Genomic DNA, 25,602 nt, shown 5'->3' on the forward strand with positions numbered 1-25,602 from the left:
ATACAATTGACGCCCGAAAATAAATAAATAAATACAGTGAAAAAAAATTCGACTCCGTGAGTTTGTAGATCAGCCTATGATTCAACAATATTAATTCATACCCATCCAACAATATATGGCATGCATTTCAAAAAAATAGTTTAGTGAAGAACAGACCCGAGAAAAACACGAGGGAAAGCGACGCGCAACAAGGAATCCGCAAGAAGAAGGAGACGCGATATGGAAGACGGACGAAAAAGGCCAAAACACCAGAACAGGAGAGAGAAGCCGGATGGGGGGGAGGAGAGAGAAAATCAAACGAAATTCAAAAGAAAATAATGAAAAACCGACCGAAGCGGAGAACGATTTCGCCGAATGGCGAGATCGGCATACGGGGGGAGGGGGGGGGGGTGGGGGGAGATGGGGGGGTGTGTTGGGTTTGTGGGGGGGGGGGGGGGGGGGGGGGGGGGGGGGGGGGGGGGGGGGGGGGTGGGGGGGGGGGGGGGGGGGGGTTTGGGGGGGGGGGAGGAGAGGGGGGGGGGGGGAGGGGGGGGGGGGGGGGGGGGGGGGGGGGGGGGGGGAAAAGAGAAAAAGGGAGGTGGGGGGGGGGGGGGGGGGGGGGGGGGGGGGGGGGGGGGGGGGGGGGGGGGGGGGGGGGGGGCCGGGGGGGGGGGGGGGGGGGGGGGGGGGGGGGCGGGGTCAAAGTCTAAATTACTAGTCTTAATTTGCATAGAATATAGTAAGGCAAGAGAATAGACTAAAGCCCAAATCACATCTACATCCTTGGAGTTTACAAATTATTATGTTTATATCCATAAAATTTATCACATTACAAATGTTCTCTTATACTTTTTTCCTGCTAAAAAGTTCATTTTATTAAATTAAAAATGAAAAAAAAATCAGTAAAAATTTGTTTTCTTATGCTTAACATCCTAGGTTTCAAAATAAAAAATAAAATTTTATTTTTTTTGCTGAATCTTCTCATAAAATGAAAAAAAAAACATAAAAATCAGTAATAGTTGCGATTCACCTTCGTCTCTTCTTTCTTTCTTCTTTTTCTTTTCTTTTCCTTAAAAGTCAAAATGGGTTTGAGGGTATGGCAGGTAGTTGATGAAGATAAAATAACATCAAATCGAGTTTAACCGTTCTCTATCGGGTCATGGACTCCGGTAGAGAACGGGTTCAATCATGGTCGAGACCGATCCAAAGTTTGAACCAATCTATTACGTAAGGGAGAAGGAACTCTACAGTTAAGGAAATGAACATGATCCTGTAAGATTCGGGATACATAATCGAGTCACAAAAGATAACTGCCATTAACTCAAAAAGAAGGGTAAAAACCCTACGATCGAAGGCTACAGAGGAAGATCATGAATAAATTCAACGATCGAGAACAAGAGATAAACCCTATATATAAGCTATAAGTTCACGCACAACTGAGGTAACTGAATCGTTTCCCTCCATTATCTTTATTCAATTAAATTTTACAAATCGCTAAAGCTCGATGGTGATCCATTGCTTATTTAACCTTCGGTGGCTACCTGACCACACGGTCGGCCCACATCTATCCTTGTTTTGCAGGCCAACTTCAAGGGATCTGAGGGTTGAACAGATTTTGAACGCATAAGTAATATAAAAATTTTGAAAATACAATAGATATTGAATCATCACTTAACCCCATTAGTCTAAGAATAAGGTGCACTTTAATTTGAAAAGGTTCAGACGTAATGTAGTAAATTCTAAGGGTTGTAAATGTATTTAATTTGTAAACTCAGGGACCTATATGAAATTTAGTCTAAAATATATCATATATATCGCAGTAGGTTTTCCTGATATCAGGAAGGTCTAGTGTGCAACAATAAGCATTCAACCAAAAACACTAACCCCGATTTCTCAAGTGTCCAATTCTTCATAGTTTTCAACTATCCAATTGAATGTTATACATGAGAATCTCATCCGACGCATAGGTGCATAATCATCGTTTATACTTCTAAACTTTAAATAGAAAAAAGCCAATGAATCATCCATGCGATTATATATCTAATATGGTCGTCATTTGTCATATATGAAAATTTGTCTAATCCATCTAGATGCCGATTAACTCAAACAAAACAATGGATAGAATTAGGATCCTCTCCGTCTTGAGCGTTACCTTTCTCGTGTTTGTTTGACCGTTGGATGGACAACACTTCAATTAAGATTAATTCCTCTCCATTTGATGTATCACCCAGGGGCAATACGGGATAGAGAGATGCAAATCATAGTAGACTTGAAAACATGGTCAACGAATATCATGAAAGTGGAATGAAACCTGGTCCACAACTAACTCTCTCTCTCTCTCTCAATAATGATGACTCATCATCTCCTCAACCACCCCAATTGCACACTTCACACCTTAAAGTACACATGCTCTATCACCAGTTTACACATCGACTACATTCTTAAAATAATATAATATAAAAAAAAAAAAAAAAAAAAAAAAATATATATATATATATATATATATATATATATATATATATATATATATATATATATATATATTAAAATAAAAATTTTCAAATCCAAGATAATTGATAAAAAACATGATTATTCATCCCAAAAAAATGCTAAATTGCTAATGACTCTCCCTTAAATTTACAAATTGACTAAGGGCCTGTTTGGTTACTTGAGTCTGAAGATTTCAAATCTATAGACTTCAAATCTCTGGAGTCATGGTTCATAAAATTAGCCGTTTGGTTAGCTTGAATTTTTTGAATGAAATTTGTAGATTTATCCTTAAAAAATATTTATTGAATTATGATTCAAATGTTTAACGCTTTGATAGTAGAGGTGAAATCTCTCACCTCATACCCATAAATCTATAGATTCACATTTTTAGTGTAAAAAGGTGAGTCTCTAGATTTCATGAATCTAGGGATTCACGTAACCAAAGTAAAAAGCTCCCTTTGTGATCCGGGGGGAAACCCGGGGCCCCGAAACCAAACAAGGCGAAAAAAATAAAAAAACCAACCAAAAAAAAAAGGGCCAAAAATGGGGTATATGTCTGGACTCTGGAATAGAGTGAAGCTGCCAAGAAACAACTGCCTGTCACCCCCTCCTCCCAACCGACAACCTCCCCCTACTGAAGAGAAAAAAAAGAAGAAGAGTAGAGTGTAGCCATTTGGACGTGGCTACCTACTATTGGAGCTTAAGTTGTTAGAATGAGCATTTGAGGATGACTACTACAGTAATATAGTTGTACATTATATGCTTAACGGAGTATTAAGAAAAAAAAGGAGGGGGAGGGGGTGGGGGTTACTAAATTTAAAGATTTCTTGTTTCAGAGCATGTGCCGCTAATGAATCATTGGTCCTTCTTAATGAATCTGCAACATTATTGGCCTCCAAGCAACCTAATGCCTTTCTTACCAGTGCTAGATGGTTACCACAAGGTTAACCAAAGTAGAAAAGTAATCTTCCTAGCTATATGATTTCTAACAACTCCTCCAAAGGCTGCTTCCTTAGTGATAATCTTGAGCTCCATCCAAGGTTCGACATGTCGGTGCATGTTGTCGTGTCGCTGGCTGGCGACACCACCGACATAGCGACATTTGGCAACTTTTTGCAGGGTGTCGATGAAAATTCGACCCCTAATTTCAGATGGTGTTTAGGGTCATTTTGGCTTGAATTTTGTTGTGTAATATAACTTGACGCTAATAAACACACTGATAATATTTTGGCATGAAACATCACTTAATTTAAAGTTTTTGATTAGCACATGTCCGGCTATATGCAGGCAAAACTAGAAGTTTAAAAAATTCATATAAACTAATGTAGACATGCAAAGAGAACACAAATACACAACTAGTGAATAGATGTACTAAAGTTTACAATTCATTATACAATGATGTTGAGGATGGCTCATGCTTCATATTAAATATGGCGAATTTGGCGATACATCGCCGACATATTGTATATGTCGTGTCACTCGGGGGAGTCGTGTCGCCCCCCAGTGATATGGCGATATATCACCGACACACTGTACCGTGGCTCCATCCACATTAATCTCTATCCAATCATTTAGAGGGGGCAACCAACTAATGGATATATGTATTTTGTTGTTGTTGTATTGCAAGGATGTTTTCACCTTTCTTGTACCATATTCCTCCATCAGAGATTTATATATATGTTCTAAGCTATTTGAGGTGTTGTTTTGGTACTGTTTTCATGTGTTGTTGCTGTGTAATTGGTCTATAGAGCATTTAGATGTAATTAAAAAACCTAACAGTATAATTTGTACTCTCTCTCCATGTGTTGTTATAGTTTAATCGGTTATAAGATCCATAAGCTATATATATTGTTCAAAGTACCTACTAGTGTGATTATTATGCTCTTTGCAAAAGCTCATGGTTTTCTTTTCCTCCTATCTATATTGTAATAAACTATAGACTACATAAGGCAAAAAAAAAAAAAAAAATGGACTACATACTCACAGTATTTCCAAAATTACAAAAATTTAATAACAACCTATCATATAAAACAAGCTGGATCACATGTTTATCCTAACTTTATTATCTTAAAAATGAAGCAACGTCTAGTCCAAGGTTGAAACTCTCTAGGTCACTATTATCTGAGGCATGTTCGCCATGTGCAAATAGATTTGGTCTAGTTCATAAAAAAAATACCTCAACAACCCTATCACCCTTTAGGTCATATGACCCACTGTCATTGGGGTGCTCAAACTCAAATGTAATTGCGACTGTAAATGAACAAACTTACCTTACTCAACTTGGAAGTTTATTGACAAATGTTCAGCTTTAGACATTGAAATTAATGTGGTAAGTGTGGGGTTGTTGCTTATCCCAGAGAAGGGGTTTGGTCTAGTGAGGCTAGAATCAAATTCCCCAGAAATAGTGACGTCCTTTTCACTGATCGGGTGTTAATTTATGGGGCCAACCAAGTTAATTGATGAAACAAGAATATGACTAAATTTTAATGGGAAGGTGTAGATCGAGATTGTTGTCATCGATTGGACATCAAAGATGTCTCTGATGTTAATGCGATCTTAGTATTCTTTCGATCCTTCTCCCCAAGAGGAGGAAATCCTCCAAGCAAATTCTTTAGTTAATTTTGAGTAGTTTTTTTCTTTTATTTCAGTCCTTAACCCTTTCACATACCTAAAAGGAAAAAAATAAACAAAATTAAAGAATTAACAATAAATTCGTATCAAATCCAACAAATACTTAGTGAATTTTCTACCTAAATTTTTAATGATTCAACACATCTATGATTTTCACCAAAAAAAAAAAACAGATCTATGATGTGTGAGCATGTGTGTTTTCTCTTTCTCTTGTAATTTTGCGTTTTTCACATTTTTCATTTTAAAATTTAATTAAGAATTATAATATCGTAAAAAAAATAACAACAAACCACCACAAGAATAAAATATAAAGAAAAACAACAGACAAAATTTTTAAGTGATTCATTAACTAGAAATGTTCGAGATTAGCTACACCCAAGGGGAAGGAATTCATTATTTTAATTTTGAAAATAGTACAAATTTGAAAATAATACAATATTACCTCAAATAGGTCACACCACCTCTCAAAACTCTTCAATCCAAGCTTAAACTCCAATGGAACAACATTGGAGAAGAAAACCCAAGAGAGAAAACCCTTTTCTTGCAAAAACACAAAAACAAAAACACTTAAAAACTCAATCTTGTTTTTGTTCAAAACCTTTCTTGGGACTCACTTGGAACTCTCTCTCTTTTCACCTTCATTTACCTTGCCCTAGCCCTCTTAATGATACCAAACACTTAACCCATGTTTAACACTAAGCGGGACCCACTAAATTCAAATTTTAACAAAAAAGACAAAAGTGATTTTCATCATTAACCTTACAATTCAAATACATTGGTGAGGAAAACATGATGATATAATTGAAGTACAGAGACACAAAAACCCTTCATACACAAATAGAATTTGGTCGTAGAAAGGAGTCATGTATCATTTTATTTCAAACTACCAGATATGGTAACAGGTTATGACTATAACTGAGAAAAACCATATTTTATCTTGTTTCGTAAGACCAAAGTTGATAAAGGCATGAACGCAGAATTGTTTGACAGAAGTAAAACAATTGCAATCAATGTGCAAACCCAAAGGGCCAACTTGCCAAGTACGTATTGACCAACAACAAGCTAAAAAAGACATGCCATTAGGATTCGAAAGATTAGTGACAAAAAGAACACACGTTCTATCATATTCGGGTGATAGAAGAAAAGGAGGAAGAAGATGGGTGAAGTTATTCCCACTTTACCCATTTTTATGTGCATGGTTCAACTTTAAAAGTAGGATTTAATAGGCAATTGGGTCATTTCACAAAGAAAGGGCACTACAATGATATTTCAAATTTTTTTATGAATTTCATCCTTTAAATTTAGGATTTTTTGTATCAATTATCATCCAATTACGAGATTTTTCATTATTTTAAATTGTTTGGCATCTATTATCAGTTTTATTTTTATTTAAAATAATAGAAAAACCTCCAAAATCCATAATAGACTTTTTGTCCATTATGGATTATGGTGATAATTTCATTATCTTCATTTAAGTGCAAGTTTACTTAAAATTTTGTAGTTAAGATGAGGACAAAGTAGTCAATACACATTCTTTTATAAAATCCATAATTTTTCCTTCTTTTCTCACTTGATCCCTTGGTCACTATTATTTTTTAACAAATTTTTATTTTGATGCCAAACTTATTTATCATTCCATAATTTACTTTCAACAAAATTCACCAAACTATTTTGAGCAAATTGCACTGACACCCCAAAATGAAGGCTTTAAAACACTGACACCCCACTTTATGTTTTAAAAACACTGACACCCCATTCATTAAACACACTAGTCCATTCTGTTAGTAAAATCATTAACTCACTGTTCATTTGTCTTAATTCCAAAAATACCCTTACTCTATCTATTCTCTCTCCTCACTCGGATCTCCTTGCTTCACCCTGTTCACCTTCACCTCCGGGGTGATGAAGTCCTTGAGAGCTTGGAGCAGACATCAGACTGGGAGAGACAAGTTTTGATCTTGGGCCAATTTTCAGAGTTGGTGACGTGATCTTGAAGCCAAGAAGAGAAGCCATAGAGATTATACTCCTTGTAATTATGGTCAGGGACAGAGTAAGAACCCCGCCCGGTGACGACGAGGCGAAGACGAGGAGAACACGGCACGATATCGACCGAACGGGGGAGAGACCGGAACGGCGAGAAGAAGCGCAAGACGAATCGACCAAGAACCCACGGAAGCAACGCAACGCCCATGACCCGGAAAAGGCAGGCGAGAAACCGAGCAACAGCCCCCAAGAAACCGAGACCCGGCGCTCAAGGAAGACCGAGAAATCAAGAAGCGAAGGAGACCAGGCGGCCAAAGAACGGACCGCACGACGCAAGCAAAAGGGCCGGCAGTAAAGCACATAGGCGCCAAAGCCAGCCGGGGCCGAACGGGACGACAACCGAGCGAGGGGCCAGGAACCACCGGCAAAACGGGAGGAAGAACGCCACGGAGGAGGAGAGAGGCGGGGAGAGCGGAAAACGCCGGGAGGAGAAGAACCGCCGGAGCAAGGGAAGACGAGGAGAAAAGGGTATTTGGAATTAAAAAAAAAAAAAGAATAAGGTCACTAAGAAGGACTAGGTGTTAATGAATGGGGTGTCCGTGTTTTTAAAACATAAAGTGGGGTGGTGTTTTAAAGTTCCATTTTGGGGTGTCAGGGCAATTTGCTCAACTATTTTTGATTATTGACCAATAATGAATTTTTGTACTTATTTCTTTTAAATAGCATAATAGAGAATGTGAATTGATACCAAAAAGAGCCTCAGACGAACATTTAACTACATCAAATTTTATTTGATATAGCCAAAAATGTTTTTGTAGATCTCCTAGCATCAGGTTGTTCTAGGTTGAAGTTGTCAAAGATTTGGTAGGATATGACACCACCGTTTATTCTTAATTCAGCTATTTGTAATGCCCAGCTGTTTAAGGCTTTAATTCCAGCTTCAGACCCAAAAAAAAAAAACCCCCAAATTTTGGATTTGAAAGATTTGCTTTTCGAAATTGTATTCACTGAGTTTAGGCTCATTTGAGGGATATATATAAAGAATTAAGTAAAAATAATATAGAATCCATTAAAGCTATATTGTGCTATATTGTACCACCATTTAGTGATCAAAGATTTCTACCTAAAAACAAAAAGTGAATAAGGTATGCAAAAGGTCTTACTGTAAATGGTTGCCGAGCCTAACCAATCTAAGCAAATTAAATAATTAATCCACGGAGGAATGATTTTTGACAAACACAAATAAACTGCCCTCTTCAAACTTGGTTCATGATATAGGAGGAGTTTTTTGCAGGGCCCTATTGCCTTCAATTTGGTGTTTCCAGACTTTGTTTCAAGGGTCTAATAGCTAAGAGTTCCAAAGATTTTTTTTTTTTAATGATGATTTGGGAGAATTTCCTCTTGAAATGTATGATGATGAATATGAAGCTTAACTACCTCAAATTGCAACATGCATAAAGGATGTCAATATAAAACTTCTAAACAGTTTGAGATGCATTTGTCGTATATTTCCATTAGGTGTGTAAACTTCTAAATAGTTTGAAGCAAAACGGTTTATTCTCACTTAAGTTGGTGTTTAATGCACATGCTCATAATGAACAGTGGAGATTTAATTTAAACATCAAAATTAAAATCCAACAATTCACTGCTTGGAGCTGTGGCAATCCCAAGCAAAATCCCATCTGTTTTGGTAAGTATTTGACTTTTATGAAAGGGATTACAAATTGGACCAACTTATTCTTACGATTTTAAAAAAATAAATTAAAAATATAACCATATGTGGATCTCCTAAAATAGACTCCATATATTTATTTTCATGGAAAATGAGTATATGGCAACACATTTAAAATGCGTGGCAAAAAATAGGTTTTGGGCGACACTTGTGATAATGTGTTGCAGAAAACAGGTATATTCGCCGACAGTTTTGTAAAAACCATTGTAGAAAATGAGTATATGGCGACACTTATAGAAGGTGTGGGGAAAAATATATTTTCCGCAGCGCTTGAGAGAGAGTGTCATGGAAAATACTGAAATTGGCGACGGCTTTCTAAAAATTGTGGAGAAATATATTTTTGGCAACGGTTTTTAGTTAAGTGTCGTGGAAAATACTGATATTGGCGACAGAAAAACCAATTATTTCCCCCGCATTTTTCATTCTCCTGTTTTTGTGGGAATAGCAAACCCAAACCGCGCGGTCTCTCTCTCTCACTTGTGCTATCTCTCAGGCAGTCTGGCTCACAAGTCTCTCTCCCTCTCTCACAGTATCTCTCAAACGTTTGTCTTATTAATGTTTATCTTGATTTTACTTTGGGTTTGTGAAATTTGGGGTTCCCATCTCTCTTTTTCTCACCCCCCCCCCCCCCCCAAATTTACCTTGCCCATGCCCTCTAAATCATATCAAACATTTAACCCATGTTTAACATTTAACACTAAGTGGGATCCACTAAGTTTAAATTTGAACCCAAAAGACAAAAGTGATTTTCATAACTAACCCAACCATTCAAACCCACTGGTGAAAAAAAAAAATGATCATATAATTGAAGTACAAAGATACAGAAATCCGTCATGCACAAGATAGAATTTGGTCGTATAAAGGAGTCATGTATCATTTTATTTGAAACTACCGGATATAGTAACATGTTACCACTATAACTGAGAAAAACCATATTTTATCTTGTCTCGTAAGACCAAAGTTGATATAAGCATGAATGCAGAATTGTTTGACAGAGTTAAAATGATTGTAATCAACGTGCAAACCCAAAGGGCCAAGTTGCCAATTACGTATTGACCAACAACAAGCTAAAAAAGACAAGTCATTCAGATTCAAAAGATGAGTGACAGAAAGAACACACATTCTATTATATTCGGGTGGTAGAAAATAAAGGAGGAAGAAGATGGGTGAAGTTATTCCCACTTTACCCACTTCTATGGGATTTTAATTTGCGGCAGCCGGAGCCTACAACGAGTCATTCAGATCAGAACACATGTATGAAAATGCATCTAATGGTTGAAAAACTAAAATATGAAGATTTAAGTGTAAATACGAATTTTTTTGTTTTTCCAAATTTACAAAACGACTCCACATAATGTTTCCAAATTTATTTAACGACTCCCTGGCAGCCATTCTACCCAACTTCCAGCTTCCTTCACCTCTACTACTGCCCAACTCTTCCGCAATTCAGTCATACTTTGGTCTCAGTATTCCGGTGGGTTCAGGAAACAAGGCATAGTTAAATTAGAAAAGAATAGAAACTCTTGTTTTTTGAGACTGGATGATTTCCTAAGAATCAGATGATACTTAAGGGTTTCGTTTCTTCAATGTAGCAGCTGAATAGAAAAACATGAGCTCGGTCATCTAAGTCTTAGCTCCGACTAAGTAAGGAAAATCGTCACAAAATCAGGATTTCGAAATAGGGCTTACGAATTTTGGGACTAAAATTGAATCAGGGTTCCGTTTCGTAAATTCGTAAAATGTAAAACCCTTGAATATAAAATAAAAAAATTGTATTTACAAAGACAACCCGTCATTTTAATTCAAACCATTCGATTGTGACCAATACACGTGGTTAAAATCCCACCTTTGGCTGCAGGTTGCAGTCCAGCCAATAAAAATCCACTTCTATGTGCATGGTTCAACTTTAAAAATAAGATTTAAGTTAATAGGCATTTGGGTCATTTCACAAAGAAAAGGCATTACCATTACAATGATATTTCAAGTTTTTTATGAATTTCATCCTTTAAATTTAGAAGAACTTTTTAATTCAGCTATTTGTAATGCCTGGCCGTTTAGGCTTCAATTCCAGTTTCAAACCCAAAAAAAATGCTCTTAATTTTCGATTTGTAATTTAGGCTAACTTATTTGAGGAATACATATAAAGAATTAAGTAAAAATAATATAGAATCCATTAAAGCTATATTGTGCTATATTTTATGACCATTTAGTGAATAAAGATGTCTACCTAGAAACAAAAATTGATTGAGGGATACAAAAGGTCTTAACGTAAACAATTGCCGAGCCTACCCAATCCAAGCAAATTAAATAATTAATCCTTTGGACGAAAAAATAATAAATTAATCCACGGAGGCATGATTTGTGACAAACACAAATAAACGGCCCTCTTCAAGCTTGGTTCATAACATAGGAGCACTTCTTTGCAAGATACTATTGCCTTCAATTGGGTGTTTCCAGTCTGTTTCAAGGTTCTGATAGTCAAGAGTTGGAGATGTTCTTTTTTAATGATGATTTTGGGAGAATTTACTCTCGAAATATATGATGATTTAGCAAGTGTTGATACGAAATCCTGCTCGTCCTTCCCTGTTCCAGATCCTGCAAAACACGTGCTCGACCTTGGGTGGTCGAGGTACGTCTCCGACGAGCAAGTCAATACCAATGATATGATTTCAACTACTCAATAGAGAATTCAAGTAATTGGTCACACAGAGTATGAATACTTACTATATAAAGCCTGCCTGAGGTGCTTATATAGCTTTAGATATCAGAGTTAGACTCCGAATATAACTCTAAGAAGAGTTGTGTTAGAAAAGTAACTCTAGAAAGAGTCTTGTACCTGACTTATCCTTTCTAGGAAGTTGGCAGATGATAGAAGTTTATCCTGATCGGGTACTCTTGACACGATGGTCGGACCGTCCATTAACACTGTGGTCGAGACAACTGTATTGAACCCGTTGGTCGGACCGATTAGGGTAGAATGACTATTTTAGTCATTAATAGCAAGTAAATTGTGATTCACATGAATATGAAGCGTAACTGCCTCAAATTGCAACATGCATAAAGGATGTCAATATAAAACTCCTAAATAGTTTGAGATGCATTTGTCATTTATTCCCATTAGGGGTTGTTGGTAATACATCAAAAGTAATTCAATTCAATTAATTGATGGGGAAAAGATTCCTTACCCGGATTCGCTCCCTTACTTGAAGATTCGCGGGAAGTCTAGATCCACGCTGTTCCACCACCAAAGATTTACCGGCGAGATTCCACAATCACAAGGAAAGGGAATAATATCCACAACCCAAATGCCGTGGATTAATGGAATGAATATCAAATACTAGGAAAGAAGAATTTCTAAGCCTGCGATTCTAAGAGAGAGGGAGAGAGAGATGGAGCGCCGTTTCTCAAAGATTCGCGTGCGAATGAATCACTCGATTACTTACCCACTAATGCGGTGGTTACCAAAATATATAACCCATTTTGTAACGCCCAATAGTGAGTTTCAATATTGCCCTTGGGCATTTAATTTATTAATCAAATTAATAAATTAAGCTCCCACTTGCACAAGGGCAAGTGTTAATCTTCAATGTGTCGGACACACTGTATATCCGGATATACACATTCAATCTCTGCTATGTATCGATACATAGACCTCTTGTGTCCTAGACACACATGCATATCCGATATACAATATATTGATCTCTTCACTATGTATCCCAAATACATAGACCAGTGTCCAGGACACTAATATCACAAGTCATAGGCAAAATGGGTTGTACGAGGTGATATACGCAACGTGAGCCCCAAACTAGAAACCTTCCGAGGGAATGGCACACACCATAGAAACAAATCAAATAAGCATAGATAACAGGGTCCAGGTTTATCAAACCAGGACTAAAGGTATCGATCCGGAGATCACCTCGTCCTAAAATGTTCACACGTAACACATACGGTTGGGCAAACACTTTAGGGTGCGAAATAAACCTTTCCTGGGACCATCACACACTTAGGATTGACTCCTTTCGGTAGTGCCCCTTTAGGTCGAATCAATCATGACCATAGGTAACACAAAGTAGCACACAACCTGTTTATGATGGGAAAGTCAAAGAACACTAATGGACCATAAGGTCAGGACTCACACAATGAGAGAAGCGGGGATCCATCCCTTATTTCCAATGATCGCTAAGACACATAGTATGATATATGTGCTATGGTGGAGCATTCTATATACAATAGAACGATGTCCATCAACAATAAAGTTAGTCTAGTGAACCTGCGCTAACGAGTTCTTTATTGTGATCAGGCACAAAAGTACGACGCTTCTATAGGCAACATGAATAGTGGGAACATCATGTCGATTCTCTTACAATAGAGAAACTCATCTTGATTCCAAATCAAGGCGACATCATGATTATGAATGAACACAAAGTATAAACGCCATCCGGCTCCAAGGCGGAGGCGAATGTCGTGTGAGTGAGCATCCTTGCTATTGACATATCTTGTTTTATGCTAGCAAAACACAATCACACGAAAGTGAATAAAAAAATGCTAGAATGAACTCATATTACTCATTAATAAGAAAGTCTCAGTACAAAATTAAGTCACAACTAGAAGCCAAGGATTTTACATGAGAAATAAAACATCCTTGGCTATAGGTTTGGTAAGAGGGTAGCTACCATCAAACTAGTAGATATGTGCTTAAGTACAACTTTCTTTCTTGATGTAATGTCTCTAACAAAGTGATATCTAAGTATATGTTTGGTCTTCCCATGATACTTGGGGTCCTTGACATAGCTAAGAGGCGACTATCACAGAGACAAGGGAGCCTCTTTGGATGTCATCACAATAGATGTCGAAGGAATCCCAACAAACAGCCTCTTGAACATAGTGAGCATGCACATACGCCCATGGTGAGAGGGATATACAAGCGCTTTGCTAACAGAAATGGCCGATTAGCAAGAAAGCATATCAGAGGTTGATTTGCGCCATCGATGTCCCAGGGGCATCACTATAGCCAATAACGCAAATCCGATCCTTGGTAACACAACATGAGTACGTCCTGAGATATCCAATATTGATGTTTCAGGCCATGGGGTTTGATTGGTATCGAAACAAACAGATAACAAATATCAGCCAGACACACAAGGATAAGGCTACATGACGGAATATGGAACTCTTTCCATCTTGGTTTCTCCTCGGAGTCTTAGGACATATCAAGGTCAAATGCAAACCCTTCTCACTGGAGTATCAATTGGTTTGCGGTTGGATCTGGTATCTCGTCAAGACATTGTCAATATAGGTCTCGAGATAAACCAGAATCTCTTGCCATTTCGACAATCTTGACACAAGCACATAGCTGCTCACCATGTCCTTCATATCAAATACGGAGGACAACATTAATGGTTCCAATAGCCCGCTATGCTAGCCATAAGTATGTCATCACGTACGGGTGAATGACATAATATTATCGATCTCTTGGTGTAAACACGGTGGTCTTCCCAAGCATGGAAAAACCATTCATCATAGCTGGTGGAAGCGACATTCATGTCAGATGCTTGCTTTAAGCCATATATGGACTTCTTAAGCTTGCACACTTTGCGCTCAAGTCCATGTGTTCAAAGCCTTGTGGTTGATCCATATAGATCTCTTCCTCAAGTTCTCCATTGAGAAAAGCGTACACATGATAAAGCCCAAGTCCAAGAGAACAATGGCTAGTATGAGGCGAATGAGGCAACAACACGGGGAAAAAGTTTCCCATAATCAACGCCTCTCGTTGGGTGTAGCCCTAGCCACAAAGAGCGAACTAAAGATCCTCGTTTCTTTTGATCTTGAGAACCACGCAAGCGGGGGGAAGTCAACCAAGTCGAATGATTAACTCAGACTCCAACTCTCGCTTTTAACATCCGAGGAGAAGAGCTCGACGCCTTTGGTTCATGTCATGTTGAAATCATCTCACGTCGATCTCTTCAGGAGTTATCATGTAGGTCACCCATGTCGAAACGCGACGAGGAACTAGCGCGCCCACTACGGGAAGTGCATGTCGATTGCTCACCGTCTAAGGTAGCATCCACGCACCCACCCCACTAGGATCTTGGATGAACCCCGGGTTCATTATCTAGAATCTAAATCCCTGGAGTGACAAGACCACTATCTTGTATCTCAAAGAATTCGATGATTCTTTGTTAACTCCTGAAAAGATGGAAAATCATTCTCCAAGAATGTTGCATCCCTAGACTCAAGTTCCGTTCTCCTCTCACTCTCATCTAGTCCAATGAAGACATGGCCCTTTGAGGGTTGGAATATCTCACAAAGATACACTTTCTTCCTCTGGGTCCAAGCTTTCCATATTGGTGAGAAGTAGAGTGAACATATGCTGACATCCATGGGAAGTAACTCAAACGGCTCCTTGGTCACAACTCATATGGTGTGGAAGGAACCAATTTAGTTGGAACTCGTTGAGGATATAGGGGACAGAAAGCATCTCCCCAATAAGAGATGGGTAGATTTGCTGGCCATCATGGATCTCACCATGTCTAGAAGGTTCTATTCCTCCTCTCAGCAACCCCATTTGTTGTGGAGTCCCCGGAATAGTGAGTTGTCTAGATATCCCCTTTTCATCACATAACCCTTTGAACATATCGGAGAGATACTCTCTACCTCTATCCGTTCTAAGAGTTTTAATCCTTTTATCTAACTGATTCTCAACCAAGCTCATGAATTTCTTAAAACATTCCAGAGCTTCGACTTATGAGAAATTAGATAAATGTGACCATACCTTGTATAGTCATCTATGAATGTGATGAAATATGACTATCCTTTTCTAGTATGCACATTTATGGGTCCACACACATCCGAATGGATAAGTTCTAAAGGAAGAGAGGCTCTCAAAGCCTTTTTAAATGGTTTTCTAGTTGCTTTTCTGCTAGACATGACTCACAGGGTTGGAAAATCGGATAGTGAACCTTGGCCTAAGAGACCTTCTCTTGCCAACCTGTTCATCCTATCTAAGCCAATATGTCCTAGTCTAGCATGCCACAAATTAGAATCAATACACACAGATTTTGGCAAACAAAAGCATTACTAGAATTAAATGAATAATTAATTGTATCCAATACAATGAAACCATTATCAAGAAAACCATAACCATAAACCGTATCACCCGGATACAAAACCAAAGAATTGTTTTCAAATACAACTCTAAAACCATGTCTTAAAAGATAAATAACAGAAACAAGATTTCGCCGAATGTCCTGGAGCATACAACACATCATGGAGTAACAGCGTCGGCCACCTCGCAAAACTAATTTGCATGTGCCTATGCCATGAACCTCCACGCTTGAGCTGTTCCCCATCGTTATTCTTTTGCTTCCTCTTGGAATACGACGGCATTCCACGAGCTCGAGCGTTCCCTTGTTATGTGTTCCGTCGCGCTGAATCAACAATCCACAAAGGATTTAGTTCAGCAAGCATAGTAGAACTTGTTACATAACAAGATGAGGTATAACACACAGACATACCTCTTACTCGGTGCAATCACGAGCAAAATGACCGAGCTTTCGGACTTGAAGCAAATCAAAGCCGATTTCTTCTTGCCAAGCACTAGTCCCCCTTGAACGCTTGGGCCCACTCTTGTTTTTGTTCCCACCCCGGTTACTTTGCTTGGACCGTTGAGGTTGAGCTTTCTCTCTCTTGCGCTTGAAGCCCGCACCTTACTAGTGCTAGCTCAGCAGCAAATACATCGTTGAGGGGTATCGGCCAACATCCGATCCTCATCAAGCTCAAGGTGCTGGCAGCTTGATCGAAAGTCTTGACCTCATCAGCATGAGTCAAGAAGATCTTCATATGCTCCCAAGTCTTTGGCAATGACCCGATGACTGCGGAGACTTGCTCCTCATCGCTCGGCGCCCACATGCGCTCAACTCACTAATCATGTTAGACATGATGGTTATATGCCGCCTCATGGTGTGACCCCGGCGCATCTTATAACCGTCAAAAGTGAGTCCAGCTGGCGGCCTCTTGTGGTGGAAGTCCCTCCATACCGGAACTTCACAGCCTCCCACAAAGACTTTGCAGCCCTATGCTCTCATAACGAAGCATCAGGTCATCCTCATGGAGCTCGGGATTGTAATCCCGGCTACCCGTCTTTCCTCTTCCAAGCATTGTATATATCAAGGTCCCGCGATGTTGTGCGGTGGTACCTTCCTCGTGGGTTCATAGTCCGGTTTATGGTCTCCAGCATATCCCGCTCTTCCAGGAGATATTGCACCTTTCGGTGCCAGAGGTCATAATTCCTCTCATTCAGCTTATCTCCTTTAGTGAGGTCAGCAACAATGCTCTTGGTAGCAGCCATTTTTTCTAGAGATATTACATACAAGAATGAGTTCAATAAATCTAGCATAAAACACGACTCATGCAACAAAAATCACACTAGCATAGTCAACCTATGGGATAAGCACTTAAACCAAAAGAGATGCTAAAAAAACATTCAATCAAATTATCATGCAAACCCACATAGACTTATACACTAGCTTCATTCTGTGCAAGAAACATGATTGATAGACCCATAATTAAATAAAAAAATAGTTTTATTAAAATAAAACATGCAATCATGTTCAAGCTATGAGGTGGTTCACACAGAACTCTTCTACCTCATTAGCTCCCACTAGGCCCCATTAGGCCCTCAATGCCCAAACATCACACAGATTGTCGGGCCATTGGTGTCCAGTAAGTTAGAAACACATTCTGAACTGGACAAACCAATATCCAAAAAAATCCATCTCCCAGACGGACTGCCATCTGCCCAGCGAATTCCGTCGCCTTTATGCCCGGACTAATGACCGTCGGCATTCCGTGACAGACGGATGACCGTCCGGTTCGGACGGTCGACCGTCCGGCCCCAGACGGATGACCGTCTCCCAACGGAAATTCCGTCGGGTCACCGTGACTACTCTCATAATAGACGGACGACCGTCTGGTCCACAGTGACCAAAAAACGGCGATTTTTCAATTTTTCTTGAACGAAATTTTTTCAAAAAAAACGGTAAAACATGTTTTTTTCACTCAAAAAATCATCCAAAAACACATGAAAAAAAAATCCAACAATAAATTTTAAACAAAAATTATCATCATGGATTATCAATTCATGCAAATCTTCATTAGGGAAATTCACAAGGATCTCCCACTGGGATCCGAATCAAAATTAAGGGTTTCCAAAAACCCTATCAATTCTCCCATGGGTTTCGTATTAAACCCTTGATCCTCCCATTGGATCCATACAATAAAAATAAACAATGGGGAGGAATAATAAACGTGGGAACCTGTGGCTCTGATGCCAATGTTGGTAATACATCAAAAGTAATTCAATTCAATTAATTGATGGGGAAAAGATTCCTTACCTGGATTCGCTTTCCCTTACTTGAAGTATTCGCAGCGGAAGTCTAGATCCACGTTCTCGTTCCACCACCAAAGATTTACCGGCGAGATTCCACAATCACAGGGAAAGGGAATAATATCCACAACCCAAATGCCGTGGATTAATGGAATGAATATCAAATACTAGGAAAGAAGAATTTCTAAGCCTGCGATTCTAAGAGAGAGGGAGAGAGAGATGGAGCCGCCGTTTCTCAAAGATTCGCTCGTGCGAATGAATCACTCAGTTACTTACCCACTAATGCGGTGGTTACCAAAATATATAACCCTATTTTGTAACCGCCCTAATAGTGAGTTTCCAATATTGCCCTTGGGCATTTAATTTATTAATCAAATTAATAAATTCCAACAGGGGTGTAAACGGATCGGATTCCAATTGGATAATGGTAATACCATATCCACATCCTATTATATTTGGACGGATTCGGATAATATCCGATCAATATTCGGACGGATTCAGTCGGATTCGTATGATAATCAAATATTTATTTTCTTAAGTAAATTCTTCTAAATGGTAATGTATAGAGATTGAATATAAGTTTTCGACTACCTATTGACATCTTTATCATTTTATTTGTGTGGCTAGGTTTGAAATTTAAAAATTTAGCCATTTTGGTAGTTATTTTAGTAGAAAGTCTATAAAAATAATCACATATTTCAAGTAAAAAATTATAAAATCAAGAAAATAAATCCAAATAAGTAACTTAATCGTATAATTTTATTGAATGGATAATAATCGGTATGAAAGGAATAGACTATATCCGCATCCTATTAGTAATCAAATGGATTCGAATACCGCTAAAAGGATGCGGACGCGAATTCAGGGAACAATTTCAATTATCCATTTATACCCTTAATTCCCATATACGATATAATAGGTTGCAAAGGTTCCTTCTTAATGATGCTGTTGGAAGAAATTTCCTCTTAAAATATATGATGATTGAGCAATTGTAAATATTGATTCACATGAATATGAAACTTAACTACCTCAAATCGTAAAGGATATCAATATTTTCTACCCAAAAAAAAAAAAGGATGTCAATATGAAACTTACAATAATAATACTAATAGGTAAAGACACATTTATAATTTATTCCCATACATGAAAATGAATCAACTCTAAATTTACCTGATAAATGCCAATTCAATGGAAGGCAAATCAACAAACTTGAAAAGACTAGTAAAATTCGAACACGATCGTCAATGTAAGATTGGTTGAGTTGTAAGATCCATACTTTTTAATAGAGAGGTCAATAAAAAGGTCAGACAAGAATGAAAACTCAAGACTCATTTGCAATCTATATGGATTCGAAAATAAATCAAAGCTTTGGATAATACTGAAAATGAGCAATGAAGAACCCTAGATGGGGGAACTCAGGCGAAAAATAAGAAAAAATTTGGACCATTTCTCGATTTGTGTGTGTCATCCTTGCGCAGGGGCCATGCTAATCTTCTCTGTATCGTTCCAATTTTATCGGATGTATGCAAAGTGACAGTAATCTTGTATAATTTTTTTTTAATAAAGTGCAGAATCACCTATTAGTTTAATGTGGGACTATCTATTAGGCCAGAGAAATAAAATCCACTTTGGAATATGTAGTTATGGGCCGTATATTCTCTGTTGGTGAGATATGGGCCCCAGTTGGGCTTTTAAGTTTGAAACTTCGTGCATATGAATGAGATCTTTCTGGTTCAGAAATGTGTCTGCTTCTTTGGGATTACCCCCCCCCAAAAAAAAAAAAAGGATTCAAAGGAAAATTAGAAGACAAATCACTATATTCTTAATTTTCAATCATAACTCTCACCAATAAAATGGTAACGATGTCTTGTGGTAGTCAAAAACTTACATTCAATTTCTAAATCTGACTGAATATGTCTCAATAGGATATTTTCCATCGAATATAACAGGATACAAACATGATATTACCACTATCCAACCCATCAATAACTCAAGTGATGAGGGACTCAGAAAGGCTCTTAAACAACCCATGATTTAGATCTTTTAACGGATGGGCACTATTTGGTAACAATCTCCATTGAGTGTTCTTTCATGGTACTCTCCTAAAATGGTGGCTGGGGCACAATTTTCCAGTCACCATTTTGGACAATGCCTATAAAATAAAATGGCATTATTTGAATTCCATTTTCATGAACACCTTTAAATGACAACAATGTCATTACCACTTGTATGGTCATTAAAGGAAATAAATAGTTTTCCATTTGGGAGGCGTTGAAAATTTTCAATAATTTTTTATGTGTCTATCTCCCTAGCAACCTTGTTTGGGTCCTGCGCATTTATTGCGCAGGACCATCAAGCCATGCACTTTGGGCAGTGGGATCGGAATTTCAATCGAAATTTTGGATCCTACGGCCGAAATTTCGCTTTATGATCCTTGCGCATTAAATGAGCAGGATCAAGCTTTTTCATCTCCCTAGTCAAATTTCAAAACTTTTTTAAGGTTCCCTCTTCTTGGTATTCTGGCAAAGTCTATGGTTTTAAAGTTGAAAGATGCTGAAAAAAGCTGGATTTTTGTGGGGATTATAACCATAATTAATTGAATTACCAAGAAAAAAAAACATAATTAATTATTTTGTGAACAATTGAATAGAGAAGACTTGGTGAATTCAAATCACTATCACCTTGAAACACGTTCCAAGTGCTATACCAATTTGAGCTAAAGACTCATCAAGTAGAGTTTATCTTGTAAGTAACAATTAAACCTTTTCATTGACCTTAAATTCATGATTTAGCCCAATCATGTGAATATAGAACTTGGCATTTTTTTTTTCAATTGCAAAACCCATTATCACATTTCTTTGCAAGGGAGAAGAAAAAATGGACTTCAAAGCTGAAAATTGTCCTTGCCAAATTCATCAATAATAAAGAATCAAATTTGATAACTGTTACTAAGCAAACAAAGCCAATGCTTGGTCGATGGTTCTTTGTTTTTGGCTTCCTAGTTAGTTGTCTCCAACTTGATCACAGTTCTAACTTCTAAGGTTCAGCATTGAATTTGGAGGATTATTAGAACTAATGACGTGAACTAGAATCTAGAGTTTAATTGATTGATGTAAGCCATACGCTTAGGTTCACTCTCAAAATCCTCTTTAAAGCTACGTTTGTTTGCTGGAATAAAGGTGGGGTGGGAAAATTCTTGAAAAAATCAAAATTTTTTTACTTTTTCTTTAAATCCTAAAATTATACATAATTTGGTTGCTTGAGGTGGAAAATTTGGATTTTGCTTGGCAGTAGTGCCTACGTGGCACTGCTCCAAGCAGTGAACGATCAAGATGAAAAATTGGACCTTTGATTAAATCGTCATCGTACATTTTACTCATGTGCAAAAAACCGATTTTAAGTGAAAACAGACTTGGTTCGGTTCGCATGGTTCACAACGAACCATTACAAAACCAAAATCCTATTTCAAAAAAAAAAAAAAAATTACTTAGGACTGTTAAATAATTTTAATATGACCATATTACTCTCAAATATGGTAACATTTGAACTTCTTATTTTCAAAGCCATACCACCTCACTCAGTCACTCCTAACAATTACTCACGATGCTTCGTAATCTGTCATCACTACTGCCAATCAACGCCCACAATTACTACCGGAGGAACATTTCAGGAGAAACAGTGTGTACCTCATCTTAAAGAGAAGAAACATTGCAGAAGAAGAAAAAAATGCAAGTGAGATATTTGAGAGCTTTGAGCTTTGTTCCACAGTTGGTTGCCCAACTAATTGATTTATTTTGATTACCGCAATACTCCCATCAATGCCGATTTGATCAAGAATTCCCCATTTGTGTTTAGTGATCAAACTAGTATAGCCTTAATGTTAGAATAAATCTAAAGGACTCAGGAGCATTATCAAAGGGCGGTTTTGGGCCTATTGGGTTGTTGATAACATTTCAGAATTTCAAAATCCAAGATGGGTGAATCAAGCGACACTGACATTAATTTCCACAACCCAATATAGACTTATAGTTGTTTGGTAAATTAGATTTCAGTTGGATTGATCTTCATCAGAAAATGACTTAGATTCCTTATTCATGATTCTAAGTTTACTTGTAAGTATGGGAGGGAAGAAAAAAAATCTCTGCTCGCTTCTGTTGAATAGATATTTAAAACAATTCATGGATAAAAATTCTTAACTTGGGGGAACATAAACATGATTTTGTTTAGTGCCTTATAAATTAGAGCTTGCCATTTTATGTTTTGCTATTTTCATGATTTGTTTTACGTTATTGAATAGACCAGCATAGATGATGTATAACCCCAGTGGTTTGTTTGAAACAAGATTTAGTGGAATTACTGCAACTATGAACCAGCTAGAGTTATCACTTCTATCTCTCTTACAATCATTTTTATCCTTTCAATCCGTTACTGTGGGCAGCTGTTACAGCTTTGCTTTCCCCGTGTATACTCACCAGGGTTTAGGAATATCCCAGAGCTTTGTGATGTGGGAAAACCGTTACTGTGCCTCGTTGATGCTGAGTGATAGTAGCAGTGGAGTTTAGGAATGAATGTCCATGTAACCGTCAGGACACATTGAGCTTAACCATTTAGGGAGTAGGATTACTGATTAAATTTAAGTTTAACATTAAAAAATCAAACAGGACAAAGCAAATTATCATTAAGCCACTTCTTGGAGGCTGAGCAAATACCAAACAGTACCTATCACAGAGAACTGAGAAATAGAGAAAATGCAAAAGAAAACCAAATAAAAATGGGGGCAGAAAAAAATAATGGAAACAACACGACCAATTGATGATTACATGGAATAGAAAAAAGTTACAAACTCCTCCTGGGAGACTCACCCACCACAGCCGTGGAAAATGTGCATAACTGCGGTACCAAAAGAAATTTAAGGAACATACTACCATTGCATTGCCAGAAGAAGCCTGATTTAGGCCAAATATCTGAATGTGTTGGGATTGTCCTCGTCTCTCTCCAGATAATCACGGGTGATTAGGTCTTCAATCCTCTTCTTGATTGTTTTGATGTCGGGCTTGAACATATGCCCAAGCTGCTCCACACACTCCATCACCAACTGTTGATGACCCAAAACCTTCCTACTCTTCATGATGCGGACAATAGTGGCATCAATTGCATATCGCCTATCCTTGTCAACATCCTCTATCACTTTCTTCTTCTCATCCACAGGAGGGAGTGGAATCTTTATCCTCCTCATTTTGTCAGTGAACTTGCCGTTAAACTCAAAAATGTCAGTCGAAGTGATGTTTTTAGTGCTTGGCTCTTTGTTAAGGATTTTGTACTTGGCACAAGACAAGGAATGTAGAAGTCGTCTTACATCATCATCTGTTAAGTTCAACTGAGCCATGATTTCTGAATAACTCAGTCTATCCGAAGCATTAAACAGCAGCAATGCAGAGGCCTGATAAGTTGTCACAATCAGCTCTATGGTTTTTTGTTCAAATTTCCCACTGATGTTACAATTACCCAATGAGTATATCCAGGAAAGTTTTCTATGCCTAGTTTTTGTTTCATAGAATTCCTTAAATACCTCAACACACTTAACCATCTCTGCCGGGAGATTGAGATCAAAAGATTTATAGCTGGGCCAAAATCCAGTAGTTAAGACTGTTACTGTCAAATCTATCCCTGGATTTGCGGTTGAATTACTACTCAGATATTCTTCGAAGTTTGCCTGATTTTCCCTTGCCAAAGTTAAATCTGTAACCATTCCCTCCATCTTTGAAGTAAATTGTCCACCGCATTGCTGCTTAAGTTTTGTCAGAATACTCCTTTCATGATCATCATTTGAACTCTTGTCAAAAAGCAGCCTTCGAGCAAGTTTTTTCCTGGAAAATTCTGCAAAGAGGTCCTTATCACTGATGTAGACAAGAAGCTTTACCACCTTCTCAAGTGTCTCCTCAATTGCTTCATCACTTAGCTTCTCACTCCCACCCTTCTTTAGAATATTATCGCAGAAAGTAGCCAGTAGTTCAGCACTGGAGCTGCCAGCAACACCCTTGTTGCAGAAAACCTCAAAGGCCTCTTTGAGTGCCTTGTGAAATAGAGAGTGGTTCAAGAAGCAGTCATTAACATATGCCAAGTACTTGTCGTGTAGATCAATTACTTTCCTCACAAAAACCTGCTCTTGCAAACCAACCACATCCCTCTTCTCTGCCCTCTTATTACTTGCAGCATCCTCCGCTTGTTTGACCAAGGCTGTACCTTCTGCAGTAACATGCTGCTTAAATATATCTGAAACAGGTTCCAACCCACGAGGAATTCTGCAGAAGAGTCTATACATCCTTGACAAATCCTCCACCTTGTCGTCTCTGAGTAATGCACGGCATCCTGAGTGTTCTTTTTCAAGCAACTGGTTTGTACACACGGTCAACAACTCGTTCTGCACTTTCTCCAGCAATTTCTGCTCACTGCTAGAATGCAAGTAATGAGACACCCTATCAGTCTCCCGTTTTAAGCAGCACTCAGCCTTGAGCATATAATCAGGACAAGAATAGTCCAGAATCCAATTTGAAGCCTTGCGAGAATAATAAGCACCAGTATCTTGAAGCATGGCTACTTCAAAGTCATTCTCATAATAATCCAATATTTGCCCCGTTCCAATTTCAACAAAGATATCTAGAACATTCTTCAATAGCGCTCGGTCAATCTGTTCTCCTTCACGCTCTTGATCAATCAAAGAGATCACGGCATCTCTGACTTTACCGTTTATCTCCTTGTAAATCAGATCTCGGAAGCAAGTGAGTCCAACTTCATTAAGGGGAGGAAGCGACTTCCGAGCTATAAAGTATCGATCGAGGTAACGGAAGAAACGCGAAAGCCATCTGACCATAACCTTATGATCTGACCATCTTTTCACGAGCTCTCTCAACATAAATTCTTCATGCTTCTCCCTTAAAGAAGGCAACACCGTTGAAGTAATGTACTCCTCAAAGGACTCTCTGTACTTGTCATAAAGCTGTTGGGAATAATCGTGAGGGGGCTTCTGCAAGCACATGTTGTAGATGGTTGAGTAGAGCAGCATGTAATCCTCAGAGCTAAACTGTGGCTCAGGTAGCCCTTGTAGAATGTTCTTGAGCTTCGTGATACCCTTCTGCATAGACTCCCATCCTTGATCTAAATCAATAGTACTTTTACGGTCAGACATCGTCATCTTCATCGTCATCGTCAGGAGCAGAAATCCACAATCCTGGAAGAAGAAAGCCTCGGTAGATTAAAGATAATAAATAGTAGAAACACAGTTTCGGAAGCAAGCGATGATATGGCGAAGGAAGACGGATTCGGTCTCTGTTTTTCTCGATCGGTTGAGAACTCGTTTTTCCCTTTGAATCCATATCATACATACATAATATATATAATA

At 38.3% G+C, this 25,602-nt stretch overlaps 1 non-coding gene and 1 pseudogene across 1 annotated transcript; both read right to left on the reverse strand.

The window, feature by feature from the left end:
- Positions 1-19,635: 19,635 nt before the first annotated feature.
- On the reverse strand, positions 19,636-19,738 carry LOC149015575 (U6 spliceosomal RNA). Its single transcript, XR_016173839.1, has one exon. It is a non-coding gene; the product is annotated as a U6 spliceosomal RNA (small nuclear RNA).
- Positions 19,739-23,154: 3,416 nt separating this feature from the next.
- On the reverse strand, positions 23,155-25,395 carry LOC149015576 (cullin-1 pseudogene; annotated as a pseudogene).
- Between the last annotated feature and the right edge of the window lie 207 nt (positions 25,396-25,602).

Source organism: Hakea prostrata, chromosome 5 (genome assembly GCF_041222555.1).
Source record: "Hakea prostrata isolate BN-2017 chromosome 5, UWA_Hpros_2, whole genome shotgun sequence".
NCBI classification, from domain to species: domain Eukaryota; kingdom Viridiplantae; phylum Streptophyta; class Magnoliopsida; order Proteales; family Proteaceae; genus Hakea; species Hakea prostrata.